Here is an 18,125-nt window from a genome sequence, read left to right as displayed (position 1 = left end):
CTGTGTTCTTTATTTCTTGCTTCCCTCAGATAAATGAAGTTTTGTAAATTATGACTTTTAATATCGATCCACAAAGTTTAATATCAATCCCAAAAGTTTATCAGCATTTTACAAGGTAGCTGGATATAAAAAATGCTTTAAAAACAATGAAGTAGCCAGATATTATACATAACCTTTATTTGGCAGCTCCCAGGATGGACAACAACTGAAGTTGGTCCCTTCTCTGGTTTCCTGACTGTGTTTTCCTTAAGTTCGTTCTTAGGTTATAATTCAAGGTCACAAAAGCAGTAATTTAAAACACTCCTGCCATTAAACAGAAAGACAAACCTCACCAAATCAAAGTGGCTTCCAGACAGCACCAGAATCTCTGTTATAGAGATGTAAGGACACAGACACACAAAATGGAAACCTCTCTTGGGTTCTCGATAATTTTCTTCTTAACTGTTCTTACAAAACAGTTTCCCAGGAAATCCAAATATCTGTATGGAGTAATGGAAGGGTGGGGCAAGTGTGAACAGATCTTTCTAACAAGGTACAGACTATTGCCTGGGCTTCAGGTGGCTGGCACAGGGGAACCAACATGGAGATTGGTAGAGGCAGTGCTCACAGGACAGGACTGCAGGGCCCTTATGTACTTTGTCCACAGTGTCCCAGTCAAAGGCTGGTCACCGGGCAGGAAGGGAGCAGTGTGTTCAACCCTTCTTCCCAGCTCCTTACAGTTGCCGGCTGAGAGGCACCTGTCTCAGCATTTCACACCAGGAGTGGTGACTGGGGGAAATCAAAGCAGGGATGAACAAAGGATAGAGAATGAGACTGTTCCTGGTCAGATACATAAGTGACAGGGAACACTCTGCACACACAATGTTCCGCACTGAAGTCATCTTTCTAGGAAGTCAACATGGCAGGCTGCAAGCTCTTTATTACTGTCCAGACTCATATGGAAACATGCTAACATGTGGCTACCCACACCACTCACCTAGATAAACAATGAAAACATCAAATGCTTACAAGCCAGTAAACCTCGGCCATTTCCCTTCTCAACCTATCTGTTCACTACACAATAGGCAAGAGGTCTTTTAAACCATGAAGAGGCTTTCAATGTTAATGACATAGAACACCCAGCCATTAAAAAGTTCTATAGTCTAAGGACTTCAAGATGTCCCCTGGCACAGAGTCATGTGCTTTTCAACAAGGGCAAATCCAGACAGCCTCCCTCCTGGCAGCCTGCTATAATAGCTCTTATCCCTGCTGATGGTTTACTGTTTGGTTGGTTGGTTGGTTGTTTTTTGCGTTGTGGTTGGTTTTTTCTGTTTCTCAGTATCAAGCACAGACTGGCCTTAAACATGTGATCCTCCAGCCTCAGCTTCTCCATTTCTGGCATTACAAGCATGTGCTACCACCATACCTAGTGTACAGAGTATTTTGCTTGTGTATATGTGTCTGTACACACCAAGGCCAGAAGACAGTATTGGATCCCTTGGAAGTGGAGCTACAGAGGGTTGTGAGCTGCCATATGGGTGCTGGGAATCAAATGTGGGTCCTCTGGAACCAGTGCTCTTAACCACTGAGCCATCTGTCCAGCCCCTCCATGCTGTCTTTTGAGAACACTTGATTTTCCAAAGCTCAAATCATCTGTGTGATTTCATTTGTTTAACTTCTAACCCTATGATATGGTGTTGAGATTTTATGTCCAAAGACCCAATCTACACTCTTTCTTGGGGCCTCATACCCACCTGAATACATTCTTCCTGTCTATCCTCACAACTAAGTAACTTTTTAAAATTTTCACCTCCTGTTCAGTGACTAAAACCTGGGATCCTTCCTGTGCTCACAACCCGTTATTCTCCAGCCTCTTGCATTCTTGTGCTTCATTCCAGGATGTTCCATGGCTCTTCCCACTCTGAGTTCTGCAGCAGCCTCTGAATAAGTAACAACTTTCACTCTGTAAAATTATCACTGTGTTTTCTCTTCCAGCCCCTTCCCAGTCTAGGTCACAGATCTGATCAGGTCTTTATCTGAAATGCTAAAATGGCTTCCTGTTGTTTGCACAATAAAGGGCATCCTTAGGGTGCCCTGGAACTCTGGCCTAGCCAGCTCCCTAGCTCAGTCTGCAGCTAGCAGACCCTCACTGTCCCCTGCAGATACCGGCTTCCTTCCCAAAGTCTTGTGCAGGCTCTCCCCTCTGCCCAAGTCCCTTTCCTAGATAGGCAGCATGGGATGGGTCTCTGTCACATGCTGGCACTCATGTCTCCCTGGGACTCACAGCCATGGGTAAATGGCACTAACATTTAAAGATTGTTTTTTTTTTTTTTTTTTCAGGGTCTACAAAGTTCTGGAGCAATAATGTCTAACATTATTCTAACAGAATCTCCCAGTGTGACCTCCTGGAGTACATGGGGTGAGGGCAGTGTTGTTCTGATGTGATATTTGAAGGCAGTGACAACAGGGTGGCATCCTTCAAACATCTCACTAATGGACTCTTTTAAAGCAATAATAAAGACTTCAGCTGCTTCAGTCTAGGCTGAGAGATGCCCCCAGATGAGAAAGAAATGTTCTTCTGCATGACCTCTTCCCCATGTATGATCAAAAGGTTTAAAGAGACTGAGTTAAAAAAAAAAAAAACAGTATAGTTTATCAATTAAATGTGCATAGACTTTAGACCTTGGCTACCTGCATTCAAATCTTGGCTCTGTTGTGTGCTGAGTCTCTCAGCTTGGGCAAATCTCCTAACCTCTCTGTGCTTTTGTCCACTAAAATTCTCCATCTTCCTCCGTTAAAAGCGGGTTGTGATTGCAGCATATCCTGTCGATCTGTTATGAGGACTGAATGAGTTGAGGTATTTGTTATATGCTCTGAGCAGGGTCTCATGCTGCCCACTGCAAGAAACACACAAATATCTACCATTCCATTATGACTGGGTGTGTTTTCCAAAAGAGCCTTCACAGCACTCTGACTGAAGCTGTTATATTTTGGTCGCAACAGAACTCAAAGCTTAAAAGTGAAATGTTAAAGTTAAAATATCCGCTGGCATGTTTTCTTTCACAGAAAACTATTCTAATGAAAATATTCTGAATGAATAACCTTGTTGATTCAGATAGAACAAACAAAATGCCTGTTAGTGGATGGTTGTTGGCTTAACAGAGTGTGACAAAAAAAACCATTCCTCAAATATGCATAATAGCCTGTTCATACCCAGTGAATCCACATGCACATGGCCTTGTTTACCTTTGATACATAGAGAACAAAATCACATTCAGTAAGCTGTGCTTCACAATCAAATCAAACTCAACCAGTCATTGTATTACAACAGAGCACATATACTCACAGCGACTCAAGCGTAAAGAAGGACCTAGGGCTGTAGCTCAGTGGTATAATGCTAGCTTAACACTGTGCACACACATGCATGCACATGTGTGCATGCACACACATGCATGCACATGTGTGCATGCACACACACACCCCTACTACACCCCCACCACACACTTTAATGGGAGGTCTTTAGGCAATTGGGGGGGGGGGTATGCTCTCAAAAAGGATTATAAGACAAAGGTTCCTCCATGCTCTCTGTTTTGGTTTTCCTGGTCTTGAGATAAGCATTTGCTTTCATACCCACTTCTGCCATGATGGAGCTTTGCCACAAACTCAAAGCAACAACACAGTCAGTTGAACATGGGCCATGAAACTTCCAAAACCAAGAGCCCAACTGAGCCTCTTTTCTTTATAAGATGACTGTCTCAGGTATTTTACTACAGTGATGGAAAGTTTACTAACACAGTGACTGTCTTTGTATAAAGTTTAAGAATCGCCAGTAGTGGTCAGTAAATCAGAGCACTGCTTATCCCCAAGAAGGAGGAAATAGGCACAGAGCAGGAAGGAACGAGAGAAACTCTTATGATGTAAACAATGCTGTGTTATATATCTTGATGTGGTAAGTGATTACATTGATCATTACATGTGCAAAATTCACCTATCTGTACACACACACACACACACACACTTCCCTTTGTTTATTCCATAGGTTATTGAAGAGTTGGCAGAGTGATCTACCGACAAACATATAAAGCCATGTGATACAGACTGACGCATGTAGCCCACAAAGGTCATTCTTGAAGCTAGAGGCCCTAACATGATCATAGTGGAAGGTGGCCTGGTAGAGGCATTTAAGGCAAGGGGAGGAATATGGGTGACATGAGTTGTGTAGAAGAGCTGTCAGGGATGCTCAGACAGAAAAGACCGTGTAAGGGTACAGCAAGAAGGTGGCCTTCTGCAAGCCAAGGAGGGAGCTTCCAGAAAATCCAGATCCACCAACTTCAGACTTGGACTTTTAACCATCAGACTGTGAAAACATAAGTGATTTCTTATGTTTCCCAGCCTGAGGTATTTTGTTATAACAGTCTCAGGAGCCTAAAATATCAGGAAAGGCACCAAGACAAACTCCGGGAGGTCAACACAGGCCTCATAGGGTTGGCTTCTTATTCTTGTTATCATAAAAACAAAGGCTAGTCAGACCTATGGGGACCCCACAGGATCAACCTGCTTGAGCTGGGACCGCTGGTTTAAATCTTGACAAGTTTTACACTCTTACACCCTGAGCAGAGTTTCCAGTGCTTAGTACTCAGTAGGGTACCAGGAGCTGCTGCAGACAGGGAGCAATGAACTGCTGCTGGGGAAGTAAACTGGCTGGTAGAACCACTTTGGAAAACTATTCAGCAAAATCTTTTACGCTAAATACATACTTATATTATGACAATTCCACACCTTGATACACACCCTACAAAACTCGGTATGTATATACACCAAGATAAATGTACATGAATGTTTATGATGGAGCAACATTAGTGTCCTTTAAGAGAAGAATGGGTAAACTCAGTCTATTCATATATGAACTCTACAGCAAGCAGAAGAAACTACTGATACACAGAACAGGTGGATATCTAAAGTAATGTTAAACAAAGACAGACAAAGATGTTGTGTACTAAATGATTCCAGTCATATGGAAAGTGCTCTTAGGTGACAGAGGTCAGAATAGGGCCTATGTCGAGTTCCTGACCATGGAGCTCCCTCTCCAGCCCCAGGAATAAATCATGTTAAGCATGCAAGCAAAGTAGCTTTCTATTGATGTAAAGTACCCCTTTTTGCTTTTGTTTTGGGTGGCGCCTATTTGAAGATGGCAAACAGACTAAATTTATTTATCCTTTTTCCCTCAAGAACCCACTTTGCTGAGTATAAGATATAGAACATATATACATCTATAAAGGGAATATGAGAGAAGATTCACAAACGAGGGATTTCAGCAGATTTCTTTGCAATAGTGAGGTGGTAGAACCTAGTGCTGCAAGCCTATCAAAGAACGGCATGAAGAACATTCTGGAAACAGAGGATATATTGGATGAATCCAGTGAGCTTTCACAGCCTCTACTCTGAGCAACACACTTGTCACCTGAAGCCAGCAGCATGCAGAGTTCTTTCTTATGTTCACCAGTGTCTGACAGGCATGCAGAAGGAACCAGAAACCTCCCTAGCTTAGAAGGTAAATGCTGAGCTAGAGTGACACACCACTCTGAGCACCCCCTGCCCCCAGGGTGAGGTGACCCTACAGGGCGCCTTGAGATCACTCCCTAGCCTGACTTCTTCCATTTCCCTTTCCAGTTTCCCTGACAGAGACATCTCCTTAAAAGAAGAGCCCAGAGCCACACAGATTCCCTTCTCTGTGTCGGCTTCTACAGAATCTGATCAGCACCAGCCAGACCTCAGCAGCTATAGATCTTCTGGCCAGCTTTAGTGTCACAGTCCTAAGAATGGGCAACCAGTGACAGGCAGACATTGGCTAAAAGCCTCCAGCATAAAAGAGAGTCATCAAACAGTGAGCTCTAAATAAGCCCACTGTCATTTCACAAGCAGGAGGAGGAAAGAGAGGAGAGTGGGAAGGAAGGGAAGCATCAGTCTGAGGGAAAAACCGAGGTACGTCTCACATGAGTACGATGCTCAGATAACACGGCAAATGAAGCTCAAATCACTCACCTTCATAAGCACATTCTCCATTTCTACAAGAGGAGCTTCTTTCTGCATGAGACACTGGGAACAGATGGATAATTAGCTACCCACCACCACCCAGCCATTTCTAAGCCTGCCCTCCCCTAATACCCCGCCCCTCCGCATTCATTCACTAGGAGTAATTTTGCAAACAGTCTTTGCACAGCTGGGAAGCACTATGTTGTGTCTCATGTGGAGCAGCTTAGACATAATAGGAACAGAATCCCGAGCCCCTCGTCCCCAAGCAGGCTTTAGAGACCTCACATCACTTACACGGAGCGCACACTTTTAACACTTACTTCACATTCTATCTTTAAGATGAGGTATCATCTGCCATAGCAGTCATAATGCATGCCAAGTAAAAAGCACACTTTACAATTTATTTTACACATAGCATGCATTTTTCCCAAGTTATAGCAAATTAGAGTTTTGGCAGGCAAAGATAAAGTAGCTACTTGAACAATGACCTAATTGTTCTTTTCCTTAATAAATTTTAATGAGAAATCTATACTATTAATTATTTCTATCTCAGTTATACAGTATATTCCTTTCTTCCAATCTCTTAAATATATGTGTGCAACACCACACATGCACATGCACTCACACAGGTATATACACATATGTACACATGGTATCACACACAAAAAAAATGACCCATTATAGAGTTATATGCAGATGGTTTCTGTGTGTCAAGTTGACACACACTAGAGTTATCAGGGAAGAAGGAGCCTCCCTTGAGGAAATGCTGCCCTCCATGAGATCCAGCTGTAAGGCATTTTCTCCATTAGTGATCAATGGGGAAGGGCCAAGCCCATGGTGGGTGGCGCCATCTCTGGGCTGGTAGTCTTAGGTTCTATACGAAAGCAGGTTGAGCAAGCCATGTGGAGAGAAAGTCAGTAAACAGTACCCCTCCGTGCCTTTTGTATCAACTCCTGCCTCCAGGATCCCGCTCTGTTTGAATTCCTGTCCTGACTTCCTTCAACAGCAATATGGAAGTGTAAGCCAAACAATCTTTCTCCCTAAGTTGCTTTTTGGCCATGGTATTTCGTTGCAGAAATTGAAAGACCCTAACTCTGAGTTATAATAGTTAGATTTATGGTTTCCCTCTTCCTGGTGACACAAAATTTATATCCATTTTGTAGAAAGCACACTTTTAAATTGTGAAGAGGGATCTTTTCTTTGGCTGACATGCGGATGGTGTACTCTCAGGAAGCTGGGAAGTGACACGGAGCTGAAGCTCGTAGCCAGACAAGATTACAAAGGCAAACAGCCGATGCTCTACAATGAAGTGTGTTACTTAACCAGGGTATTCTGTAGGCTAGGGGTGTTGAATGGAATTTCTTCTTATTTTTTGATTTATTGGGACATATCATCATAAGTTGGGAGCATCTGTTTTTACCATAATATACTGGCTGACTACATGCAGCTACCACTCTATCTTCTAGTGTTTGCACACTGCATTTGGGAAGATGAGTTCAAATTTATGTACTTCCTAATAATCCAACCTCCAAGCTTGGAGTTGGGGTTATTCTTAAGTAAGACAGGAGATACAGTCAAGCCTTTGCTCTCCAGAAAGAATATGTGTGTGATTCCTCAATATACACAAAAGGTAACAGCATTCCATTAGGTTCTCTTTGTGTGTAGCTAGTGTGGAAGTCTAATCCTCTGTCCAATTTTGAGGAAATTACACTCAAAAGCAGAGGTGCTGACCAGCAAAGCCAAGAAATGCTGCAGCCTGAGGGACAGAAAGCCCAGGGATGGATGGAAGCCCTGGCCCCTGCAGTTCTCTCCAGCAAGCCATTTTCCTGCTGAAATGCTGGCTTTGTTTTGTTTGGTCTGTTTGTTTTCCCTTCTTTCTTCTGACATTCTTTTCCTTTTATGGTAGACAGCAGAGGGGGTAAAACTTTAAGGCAGGAATCTCAGAGCCCCTAAATTTAATCACAAGACATTAACTTGGTCACTCCCAAAGGTTTGTTAGAGTGGAGACAGAAGTCCTTTCATAAGACAGAAAAATAGGAAACACGGACAAACAAGGTTCTCCAGACGTTTAGTGAGTGAATACTCACTATACAGGAAGTGTGCGTGCACAGGTGCACTGTGTGTAATGAGGGACAGGGCCTGACCTGGTGGATTCTGAGGTGAATTAAAACTCTGAAAACCCAAGCATGAGTCAGCAAACTCAGGTCCATGAGACAAATCTAACCCAAGTGCCTGCCACTGTACCGCTTAAGAACTAAAACAGCTCTTTATTTTTTAGGTAGCTGAAAAGAAAGTATTAAGAGCAGTTAAAATTTTCTGACATGTGACAATCTTAAGAAATGCCAGCATCCTTGAGTGTACCTGTCAGAACACAGCTATGCTTGCTGACCACCACAGTGTCAAGAGCTTTTGTGCACAGCAGCAAAGGAGAGACGCTGTGGCAGAAGACTACATGGCACGGAACCTCTGGTTTACCCTCTGGTTCTCAACAGATGAGTCTGCCACCATTGGTGTAGAGGACGGTGGTGCTAAGGACTAGGAGTCAGTTTTGCTTAGTGTCATTATGAAGGGAAGAGGTGTGTCTATCTTACTTTAGCCTTTTAGGTCTCACTTAGATTTTCCAGTGGCAGCGTGGGAGGCCATGGGAAGGCCATGTTTTGTTCCTGCCCTTTGGCATCTGGGAAAGCTGAGACGAAGCCCTGCTTGTTGCTGGTGGCTTATGGTGGCACCATATTCTGACCTGTCTTGAGTCTTTGGTATCTAGACCTGAGAGAAGTCCATGCAACACACACACTCCGTCTCTCACTCCCCCTTCCTCTCTCCCTTCCCCTCACTCACATACACAGATGAGGGCATCATAACTGAGGGTCCAGCTTGAGCAGTTATGGTAAGACACCATTGTGAGGGCAGAAAGACAGAAGAGACCTGGGTTCTAGGAGCACTCTGGCCTCATTCCTATCCATGGGCCTCAGGATAGGTCCCTCTGCCTTGTCCTTTGGTTTCTGAGAAGTCCATGGTGGGTCTCAAGGTTCCATCTCAGCTATAATTTTTCTGAGGATGCAGCTTTGAAGTCATAAGAATCATTAGGAAGCAAACCTGAGTTGGGCATGCAGATGCCACACCACCCGGCACTCCTCTGTGTTAGTTTGTGTGTAGTCATTGCACTGAGGTTGTAGAGAAGGATTTGGTGCGTGCGTCATTACACAGCTAGGCAGCCACAAACTGGGCAATCCTACTCGCGTGTAGGCTTGAGCTGGGAATGGGGCTCGTTGGCAGGATGCTCGCCTACCACTCGTGGAGCCCGAGGTTCAGTCCTCAGCAACACACAGGAGATTCAGTTAGGCTTCTGTTCATCCTGTCACCATGGAAACTTTCATCTATGCACTAACTTCTGGCTCCCTCAGAACAAAACTTCCCCAGGTGTCAGCTCAGGCAAAAAGACTTGTGTGTTTCCAAGTCATTTGGAAGAAAAAAAAAATGGATATAAAAACTATTTCCACAACTAGGAAAAAATACAGTAAACTAAAATTTGAATTCAATATCTGAACCAAACATCCAGGCACTACAGGGAAACAAGCTGAAAGAGGGGCTCAGATGGAAGTAGGGTCAGGAAAGACCCACGAGGAGACAGGAGCCCACCAGTGAGGAAGCTACACACTCCAGGTCATACTCCCAGGAAGCTACCCGATTTAGCTGGGAACCAGCCCAATCTCCTCATTCCATTTTGCATACTTTTCAATACCTTGAATAATTTCTCCTTTTGGAAATAAATTACATACTCAAAAAACAATGTGTGCCATTCTGAGTGTTATGACATCTACACCCACAACACCAAATACCCAAATCTATTAATGATTTGAAACAAATGGAAAAACCCTTCAGACATGAAATTATTTTGTATTATAAAAAAATAAGCACCCTTCTGTCAGGCTTAATATAATGGGGCAGTGTGTTTTACACTGTGTGTTAGGGCCCATTAATGCTGAGATCAGTTTGGCGTGTTGGCAAACATGAGAAAATAGAAGCAGAACAGAGCAGAAAACAGTGGGCATCACATGTAACAGAAGACAGATAGTGCTGAACACACTTGCTTCAGTGGCGTGGGAGTGAGGATATTTGTGCACAATCGTCTATAGTACCATGGTAAGTTGTATTCTTGCTAAGAGTGATGGTCAAGAACATGCAAGAATCCATTACAATCAAATGTGAACCACTGCAGTAAAGTCTAGTGTAACAATCCTAGCTCATTAAATAGAAACGCTAGGAGGTACTTATTCCTGTTAAATGGAATTTCTTTAAGTGACAAACTTTCCCACTGCATTAAAATATGCTAAAACTTGGAATGACCTGGCACCTGCAAACCTACTCCTAAGGGAGACCGAGGCAGGAGGATGGCTAGTTCAAAGGCAGCTAGGCCAACAGCATAAGATCCTGTCTGCATAACAGTGCTATAGTTTTGTGGAGAGGGGAGGATACTTAGGTCTCCTTCATCAAGTATACTTCTTTAATATGTAACTACTACCAAATACGAAATTGATCATGAGATACAGAATCATCAAAAGTCAGGCAGTAGATCCTCACATTATCTGGAAGATAAACAATCCACACTAATTGGTTTCTAGCAAGTACACCACAGAGTGGAAGAGGAAGCTTCTGGGGGAACCTGGCAGACATGGTGGGCTTTGACACTTCTTGACAACTTCTCACAGTCACTTCACAGACACCAAAATAAAAGGAAACTGCCACTTCAAATACACACACACACACACACACACACACACACACACACACACTCACATTTCAGGAAAGAAAAAAAAAATCTGCTTTATGTTTGAACACCTACAAAGGTCCCCCATTTTGTAGAGCATTCTCTTAATTACTTTCTTCTCATTGTCAGAAACCCAGAAGCCTGTGAGACAACTGGCCTTGACAATCACACAGGTCACTAATGCAGAGGTGATGGAAACTGACTTTAAAGGGAGAGACCCGTCTAAGTGGAGAAGCCGTAAGACGGCTGCATAAAAAGTAACAGTGGTGATCCAGGGGCTGGCAGGGAGAAAACTGCCCCAATACAAGACAGGGCTGCCCATGAAGGCTGTGTGATTGAAATACCACAAACTATGGTATCCATGGGGAAAGGAGATTAAAGAGCCATGAGTAATCTAAGTTGATAGTCCTGGGAAGAGCTGTGTAATTCTCTCTATTGGATGTCCTAATACGGCCATGGGGAAGCCTTGGTCAGGGCATCATGATACTTCTGTAGGAAGAAGAAGGAGACATTCGTGTGTTATGGAACTGAGCACTGAGTTCACAGTGGGGGCATCTTACAGAAACTCAAGGAGTGCCACAAGGAAGGAGATGGACAGACACAAAGTGGTCATGTGACCACACACTCAGCTGTTGTCCTAGTTTGCTTTCTGCTGCTCTGATAAAACACTGGCCAAACCGACTTGTGAGAGGAAACTGTTTATTTGGCTCACACACCCATGTCACAGTGTATCACTGAAAGAGGGCAGGGCAGGAACCTGGAGGCAGGAACTGAAGCAGAGGGCATGAAGAAACACTTCTTACAAGTTTCTCCATGGCTTGCTCAGCTTGCTTTCTTAGACAGCCCAGGCACCTGCACAGGGGTGGCACTGCCTCCAGTAGGTTAGGCCCTCTCTTATCATTAATGGGGGAAAATGTCACCTAGACATGACTACAGGCCAATCCGATGGTTCCCTCTTCCCAGGTGACTCTAGTTTATGTCAAGTCAACAAAACTAATGAGCACAGATATTAAAGGGTTATGAGAAGCAATGATTTCATAATGTGTGAGAGTAGATGTGCTGTTTCCAAAGTACTAGTTTTACAAACACACTGTAAATATATTCAAGTAAATTAACATAGCAGGTATAAGCAGACTTTTCACTATTAGCATATATTACTAGGATGTGCATATTCAAATGGCCATAAAACCTTTTCCAAAACCTTCATTTTTGGAAAATGTGGGGCCACCTTCTAATCAAGGCTACTATACATTGAGTAGATATTCCTGGGAAGATTTGTGTAATTCCCTCTATTAGATGTCCTAAAACAGCCAAGGGTGATGGATATCGCCAGTACAGAGCGCTGTCAATGACTGGCTTGTGAGTGAGTGGAATACAGTGCTGTTGCAGCAATTTAAAACCCTATATTAAAATACTGATAATTGCTGTCAAACCAATTCTTCATCTGTTAAAAAAAAAAAAAAAAAAAAAAAAAAGTCCTTGTGGTATCTCTGTGCCATATGGAACAGAGGCTCCGGACCTCTGCAGGGCACTTCTGCATTTCTCTACAACTTTGATTGACTGTGCCCAACATGCTGCTTTGCATGCCAGCCAGTCCCTTCTGCCTGATCCCCTGCTGGGGGCTTCTGAACAGTGTTCAGGAGTAAGCCAGCAGCCTGGAAGTGCGGGGGGGCTTACCTCTGCAGGGTAGATGGCAGGGAAACACCTGAGGTTCTTTATCCTCTTCTGTGTAACTCTAAGTACAAGTCAGTTGCTCAAAGCAGTGACCTGCTCACTAATTCATCTCTTGCTGGCTTGCTTCCTCTCTTTGTCTTGAGTTCCCCCGAACTCAAGTCCTTGTTCCAGGGTCTAAATGTATAAATGAGTCCAGAGGTGGTGATTTGCTGTTCTGCTTTGGAACACAGCTAGCTGTCTGCAGAAAGCAAGCTAAAAGGGGGTTCATACTCTCATCTCTTATACCTGAGTTGTAGAAATGATTGGAAGTGTCTTATTTCATGACTGACAGTGAGTACTTAATGATCTCCTATTAATGTAAAGAGTTGTCCTGTGTGTTGTGGGGGTATAGCAACTATAACAAAGCAGAGTTCTAGTCTGGAGGACCTCATACTTGCAAACAGGACTTGAAGTGGGTATATGGGGTGAGGGTGGGCATGGGGAGACGAGATTATCATATTTAAAGAGGATTCAGACCTCAGAGTGTCCCAGGTAGGGCAAGTGCTTCTTGCAGACTAGCATCTCATTGCTACAGTCACTCCTCAAGTTTTCTAGCTTTAACATGTTTGGCTGAGAACACGTACCATTTCAGAAACTCAGTGTTGCCTCTTGGGTCAGTACCACCCGGTACATTGTGACTGAGCCTTGTGGGTGACAGATTTAATACTGAAAGGCAAAGTAGATGCCTCTTAAAAAGTGGCTGCTCCCCGAATCAGATGGGATGCCATATGTCCAGGTAAACCCAAAGATGCTTCCCTGCTGTTCCCTGATCTTGCAAAGCATGTTCCCACCTGCAGCCCTTCTTTCAAACATGTTTATGGCTCGTTCCCTCCCATTTTAAAGTTCTGTTTCCAGTCATCTTTGGCTATCCTCTATAATATGATCCTCTCCATTGTCCCTCTCTATTACCTCCCATCTTATTCTCTTCCCCCACTCCTTTTCTTCTTTTCATGTGTTTGTGTATGTGCTATGCATATATGCATATTTTATATACACATATAATATATACATATTTACATATGCATATATTATGTATTTATATGTATATATTATATTTGCATGTGCATGCATGAGGAGGCCCTAGATTGATGTTGGAATTGCCCTCAACTGCTTATTATTTTGAGGCAAGATCTCTTAATCAAACCCAGAGGTAGCTGCTATGGCTCACCTCTCTGGATGCTCTGAGACTCCCATGTCTGTCTTCTGAAGCTTGAATTTTCATACCCACACCCACCTAGGTATCCAAACTCTGGTCTTCCTGTTTGCACAGCAAACATTTTCACAACTGAGATTTCTACCTAGCCCCTCTCCCCACCATTTTACTCTTATTAATACACTTTATACAATGTCACCTATTTATTTCCTTGGAGTCTCCTCCCACTAAAAACTCTGTGATATCAGGAACTCTTCCAACTCCCTTCCCCACTAGCCAATTCTATCCTTGCAGCTAGCTTGGCCCAGAGAGGGCACTTGATGAATATTTGTAAAAAGTATAAACAGATTTCATCATTAGAACCTTGAAATTATCATTTGCTACAGAAAGAATTTCATAATCTCATCTTAAATCATCATAATCAAAGGTCTCAAGCATACATAGTTTTTTGAGGAAAACAATGTTCTTCTTTTTCAAGATTAGTGTATATAGCAGGTATGAATACATAAACAGGTTTATATTACCATAGCCTTGTACAGGTCACAGAATACAACTCACTGAATATCCATTATATAAATAAATTCTGAAATTTCAGGTCTTATAGACTATATTTAACCTACTAAAACAAATTAATTTATTCATGAATTCACATGACAAAAATGTATTGAACACTTATGGTGGGCATGATGTTGGGTAAGGTGCTATATTTGAGTTTTGAAAAGTCAACTTTATACTTCACTGTAAAAGCCACGTCTTGCTGTAATATATAAGAAAAAAATTATTTTTAAAAAGCCTTGTTTTTCTCCATTGTTTTATTACAACCCTTATTTATTGAACTCAAAGGTCCCCAAGAGAAAGTTCTCATAGAAAATTGTCCAAATAGAGTTTCAGACAATTCAGGCAACATAAATGCTTTTAAAAGAAAGCATTCTTTCCATGGAGAATAAGGGACACCACTGAATTTAGCAATACTGAATGTTCACTATTACAAAATTTAAGTAGTTATTAAAGCATAATTGTACAGGGCTTGCTGGAACACTCAAACACAGAGTTCCTCCTTGCTGGGTGATGGTCATTCACTCACACGTTGCTACTAGCCTTCATAATTCTACACTCAGCCTCAATTTGCCTTTATCTTTTCTAAGAGAGAATAACCATGTTCCATTCCTTCTATCTCAGAATTCCCTGTTTCCATCTCCAGAGTCATGCCTCCACCCGGTATGGCCCACCATCTTGACGGCTTTATCAACTTAGCCTCCTGCTTGCAGCATCTCCCTTCCTCTTAATGGATTCATATCCCAGGCTTCCAAAGTCAGCTTCCTTCCCTCTGCTGTACCATTCCTTTGATGTATCACCTTCTCCTCCACTACCCAACTTATTCAAGAACAAGTCTGTTTCCACTGCTCAATGTTCTATTTCTTCTTTCTTGTAGCATAAAAGCCCAATTTCCCCGTGGCATCATGGTTTATCCCTTTTTGGCCCCACAGGTCAATTTTCAAATGTCCTTTACTTCCAAATCTTCTGAAAAGACAAACTTTTAAAAAGAGAGGCTCGTGATAGAAGAGAAAGGCATTAAAGCTGCTTTAAGGGAAGAAGAGGCATTCATGCAAAACAAATGGCTTGCTGCAGGCTGCAGAGAAAGGTACAGCCATTTACCAAACTGAATTACAGATCGGAGCTGTACCTTTAACCTCACCCAGCCAAACGTTAGAAAAGCAGGGCATGGTATTTGAAAAAGTATCTCATTTACATGAGAAAGGAAATCAGACATTCTCAAGTCATGGATTGGGTTTGTATGTGGTTCCTTCTTCAATTAGGTTATTAACATTGGTAATTCTAATACTTTTGAGCATTCTTATAAGAAATTTGCATATATGGTTTTACTTGCATAGACAGAGATAATAACTTTTTTTAAAGTAAGGAAACCAAAACCTCTTAAGTGACTTACATCTATCAGAAAGAGATATTGTGGAAACAATAAGAGAATTAAAGAACTAAGATTCTAAATTCATTTTTATAAGGCCTCCTTTAAATCTCGAGTGGGATCCAACAACCTCACATTAAAATTTCAGAAGGCTTGAAGGACACAGGGAAATTTACTTTATACTGACAGCTTCCAGGGCACCTGGTCCACATATCATCATTCATTTTTTAAAAATAATAAATGAAAAGAAAAAATCATACATTGATGGCCTTGGTTTTTCAATGTATTTTCAATGTATCCACAGGATAATGAGATCTTTACCCAAAGAACAAAATGTTTAGAAAAAAGAAAGAAGTCTTTGGTATCAATAAGTCACGCATTTATTTGAACAGTCTTGATTATTTCAAGCTTTTCAAAGAGCCCAGGGCAGCCCATTTGGTTCTGACAGCAATTCAGTAGAATTTAAGGTATTATAACTGAAATATGTCCCAGACAGGCTAATTCAATCATATGACATCAATAAAGTACTGGCTATTAGCATAAAGGTACATTCGCTCCTATGGATACTGCAGGAGAAATACAGACTCCAGGGAAGCCAGCTGCAGTGGACACGCATATGAATGTGCCATCTCCAGTGCCCTCTCCAATCCTATCTTTATTACACAGAGAAATGTAAGCATCTATAGACTCTGAGTGCTTTTCTCTGCCCTGGTTCCTAGACATCACTGGAGAGCCAAACACTTGCCAAATTTCCTATGAGTGAGCTACTGTGGGAAGGAAATCGGGGACTTCATTGACCAGAGATCTTATCACTGTGGGTCTCGGGAGATTTCAGTTCCTAGATGGACCTTCTAACCATAGTGAAAACTGGGAGAGTGGCTGTCACTAGCAAAAATAAAGTATCCTATTTTCCATGGAAAAACACCCAAGAGAATGTAAAGCATCTCAGGATGCTCTTTTTTCCTCGTTTTTACTTCCCTCTCAATCTCGCTCTAGGATTTTTAAAGCCCCCCCCCCCCCCCTTTACACACCTCCAGAGTTTATTCTAAAAGAAGCATCACGAAAACTACTCATCCTTCAGCCAGAAGGTTTTCAGTACTTAAATATGGAAGGGAGTCTGGGGATAAAAGTTGTGGAAACGGGAGAGGGAGATGACCATTAAACACCCTCTTCTTTGGGTTAGACAAGAGATAAACAATAGAAATTGCAGAGTCAGGCAGTCAAGGAGAGACTGTGAAATGCCAAAGAAAGCTCCCTGCAGAACCAGGGACACCAGCTGTCTCAAAAGGTGTAACCATTATCCCGGTTTGCTGCCATGTGCCTCAAAGCAACCACTCACTTCCACATCCCAGCGTTAGGACGTTAGGGAAAGGGGAAGCGAGAATCCCTACACCCAGCCATCCAAGAACAGAAGCAGAACAGAAACTGTTTTCAGACTTGCAGGGTCAAAATAACCAATACTGTCCCACAGTGTTAGCTGGTGGCATCAAGTCAGGAAAAGCAGATCGCTGGATGTAGGGCGCAGTTTTGGGAGCGTGGATCCAGTTGCACGCTACACACTCTTACACGGGATTTTACAAACCCGGCCTTATCCTACTGCCTCCCCTCCACACTCCACACACCAAGTGCATTCTGCCCACCTCAAGGTTTCCAACATCAGTCAGCCAGAGAGGAGGGATCCTAGCGGGGATTCCTGGAAATGTCATCCCCCACCACACCTCGGGTCTGCCACCTCCATCCCCTCTGCTAACACACACACACACACACACACACACACACACACACACACACACACACACACTCCTTCCATGACTGTCACCAGGCCCGCTCTTCCCAAAGCCGGGTATCTCAGCGCGCACCGGACGCCTGGCATCTCTCTGGTACACACCCTTCCCCCGCCTCCCGGGTTCCAAGCATTGCCCCCCTGGATGTCGCCTGCTGTCCCTGTTCACCCTCACTATTGTTCCACGTAGCACCCCTAGCTCCCGGAATCGTTCCTCCACGAGGACCCGAGCTCCGTCCTGGGCGTCGGGCGCCCGGCACTCACCCAGCCCGCCCTGGTGGTGGTACCTTGCCTGACAGCTGGGTCCGCGGGCCCGCGGGAGCAGGCGGCGCTAGTGACAGCGACCGTGCCAAGCCTGGGAATAAAGCTGCTCTCCAGCTGCTCCCGCCTCCAGCGCCACCATCTTCCCCCGCCGCCACCGGGACCGCAGCCGCCCGCGCCCCGCTCCTCCGGCTCTAGCTCGGCAGCCGCTGGGCCCCTCCGGCCGCGGCCCCACCCCCTGCTCGCCGCCCGCTCGCCCTCGTGACGCGCGCCGGGGCCGGGCGGCTGCGACTGACGGCGGGGGGAGCGCGCGCACGCCGCGTGCAGCGGCGCCCCTGCCTCCCACGCCCACCCGCGTGCGCGCGCGGCGCGGGCCCGACGCGGCTGCTCAAGAGTCCGGCTCGGGCGCGCGTGAGCGTGCGAGGGGTCCGCAGCCGTCGCCGTAGCCGGGCGCGAGTCCCTCCCTCTCGTGGCCAGGAGCCTAGACTGGACTACGTGGCTGCCTCCCCCG

General features: G+C 44.0%; 1 protein-coding gene across 4 annotated transcripts in view; it reads right to left on the bottom strand.

Annotated features, from left to right (window-relative positions):
• Apba1 (amyloid beta precursor protein binding family A member 1) overlaps positions 1 to 17,846 on the bottom strand; it is a 200,564-nt gene extending 182,718 nt beyond the window's left edge. For 2 of the 4 annotated variants that reach the window (XM_076918545.1, XM_034504563.2), the window contains exon 1: positions 17,641 to 17,846. The gene's annotated coding sequence lies outside the window, so the exon portion shown is untranslated. Of the gene's footprint in view, positions 1 to 17,617 lie in introns of all 4 variants that reach the window. The other 2 variants (XM_076918547.1, XM_034504554.2) reach the window with 2 other exon arrangements.
• Positions 17,847 to 18,125: the final 279 nt, after the last annotated feature.

This window comes from Arvicanthis niloticus, chromosome 1 (assembly GCF_011762505.2).
Source record: "Arvicanthis niloticus isolate mArvNil1 chromosome 1, mArvNil1.pat.X, whole genome shotgun sequence".
In the NCBI taxonomy this organism is placed as follows: domain Eukaryota; kingdom Metazoa; phylum Chordata; class Mammalia; order Rodentia; family Muridae; genus Arvicanthis; species Arvicanthis niloticus.
This window is presented reverse-complemented; position numbering and strand designations above follow the sequence as displayed.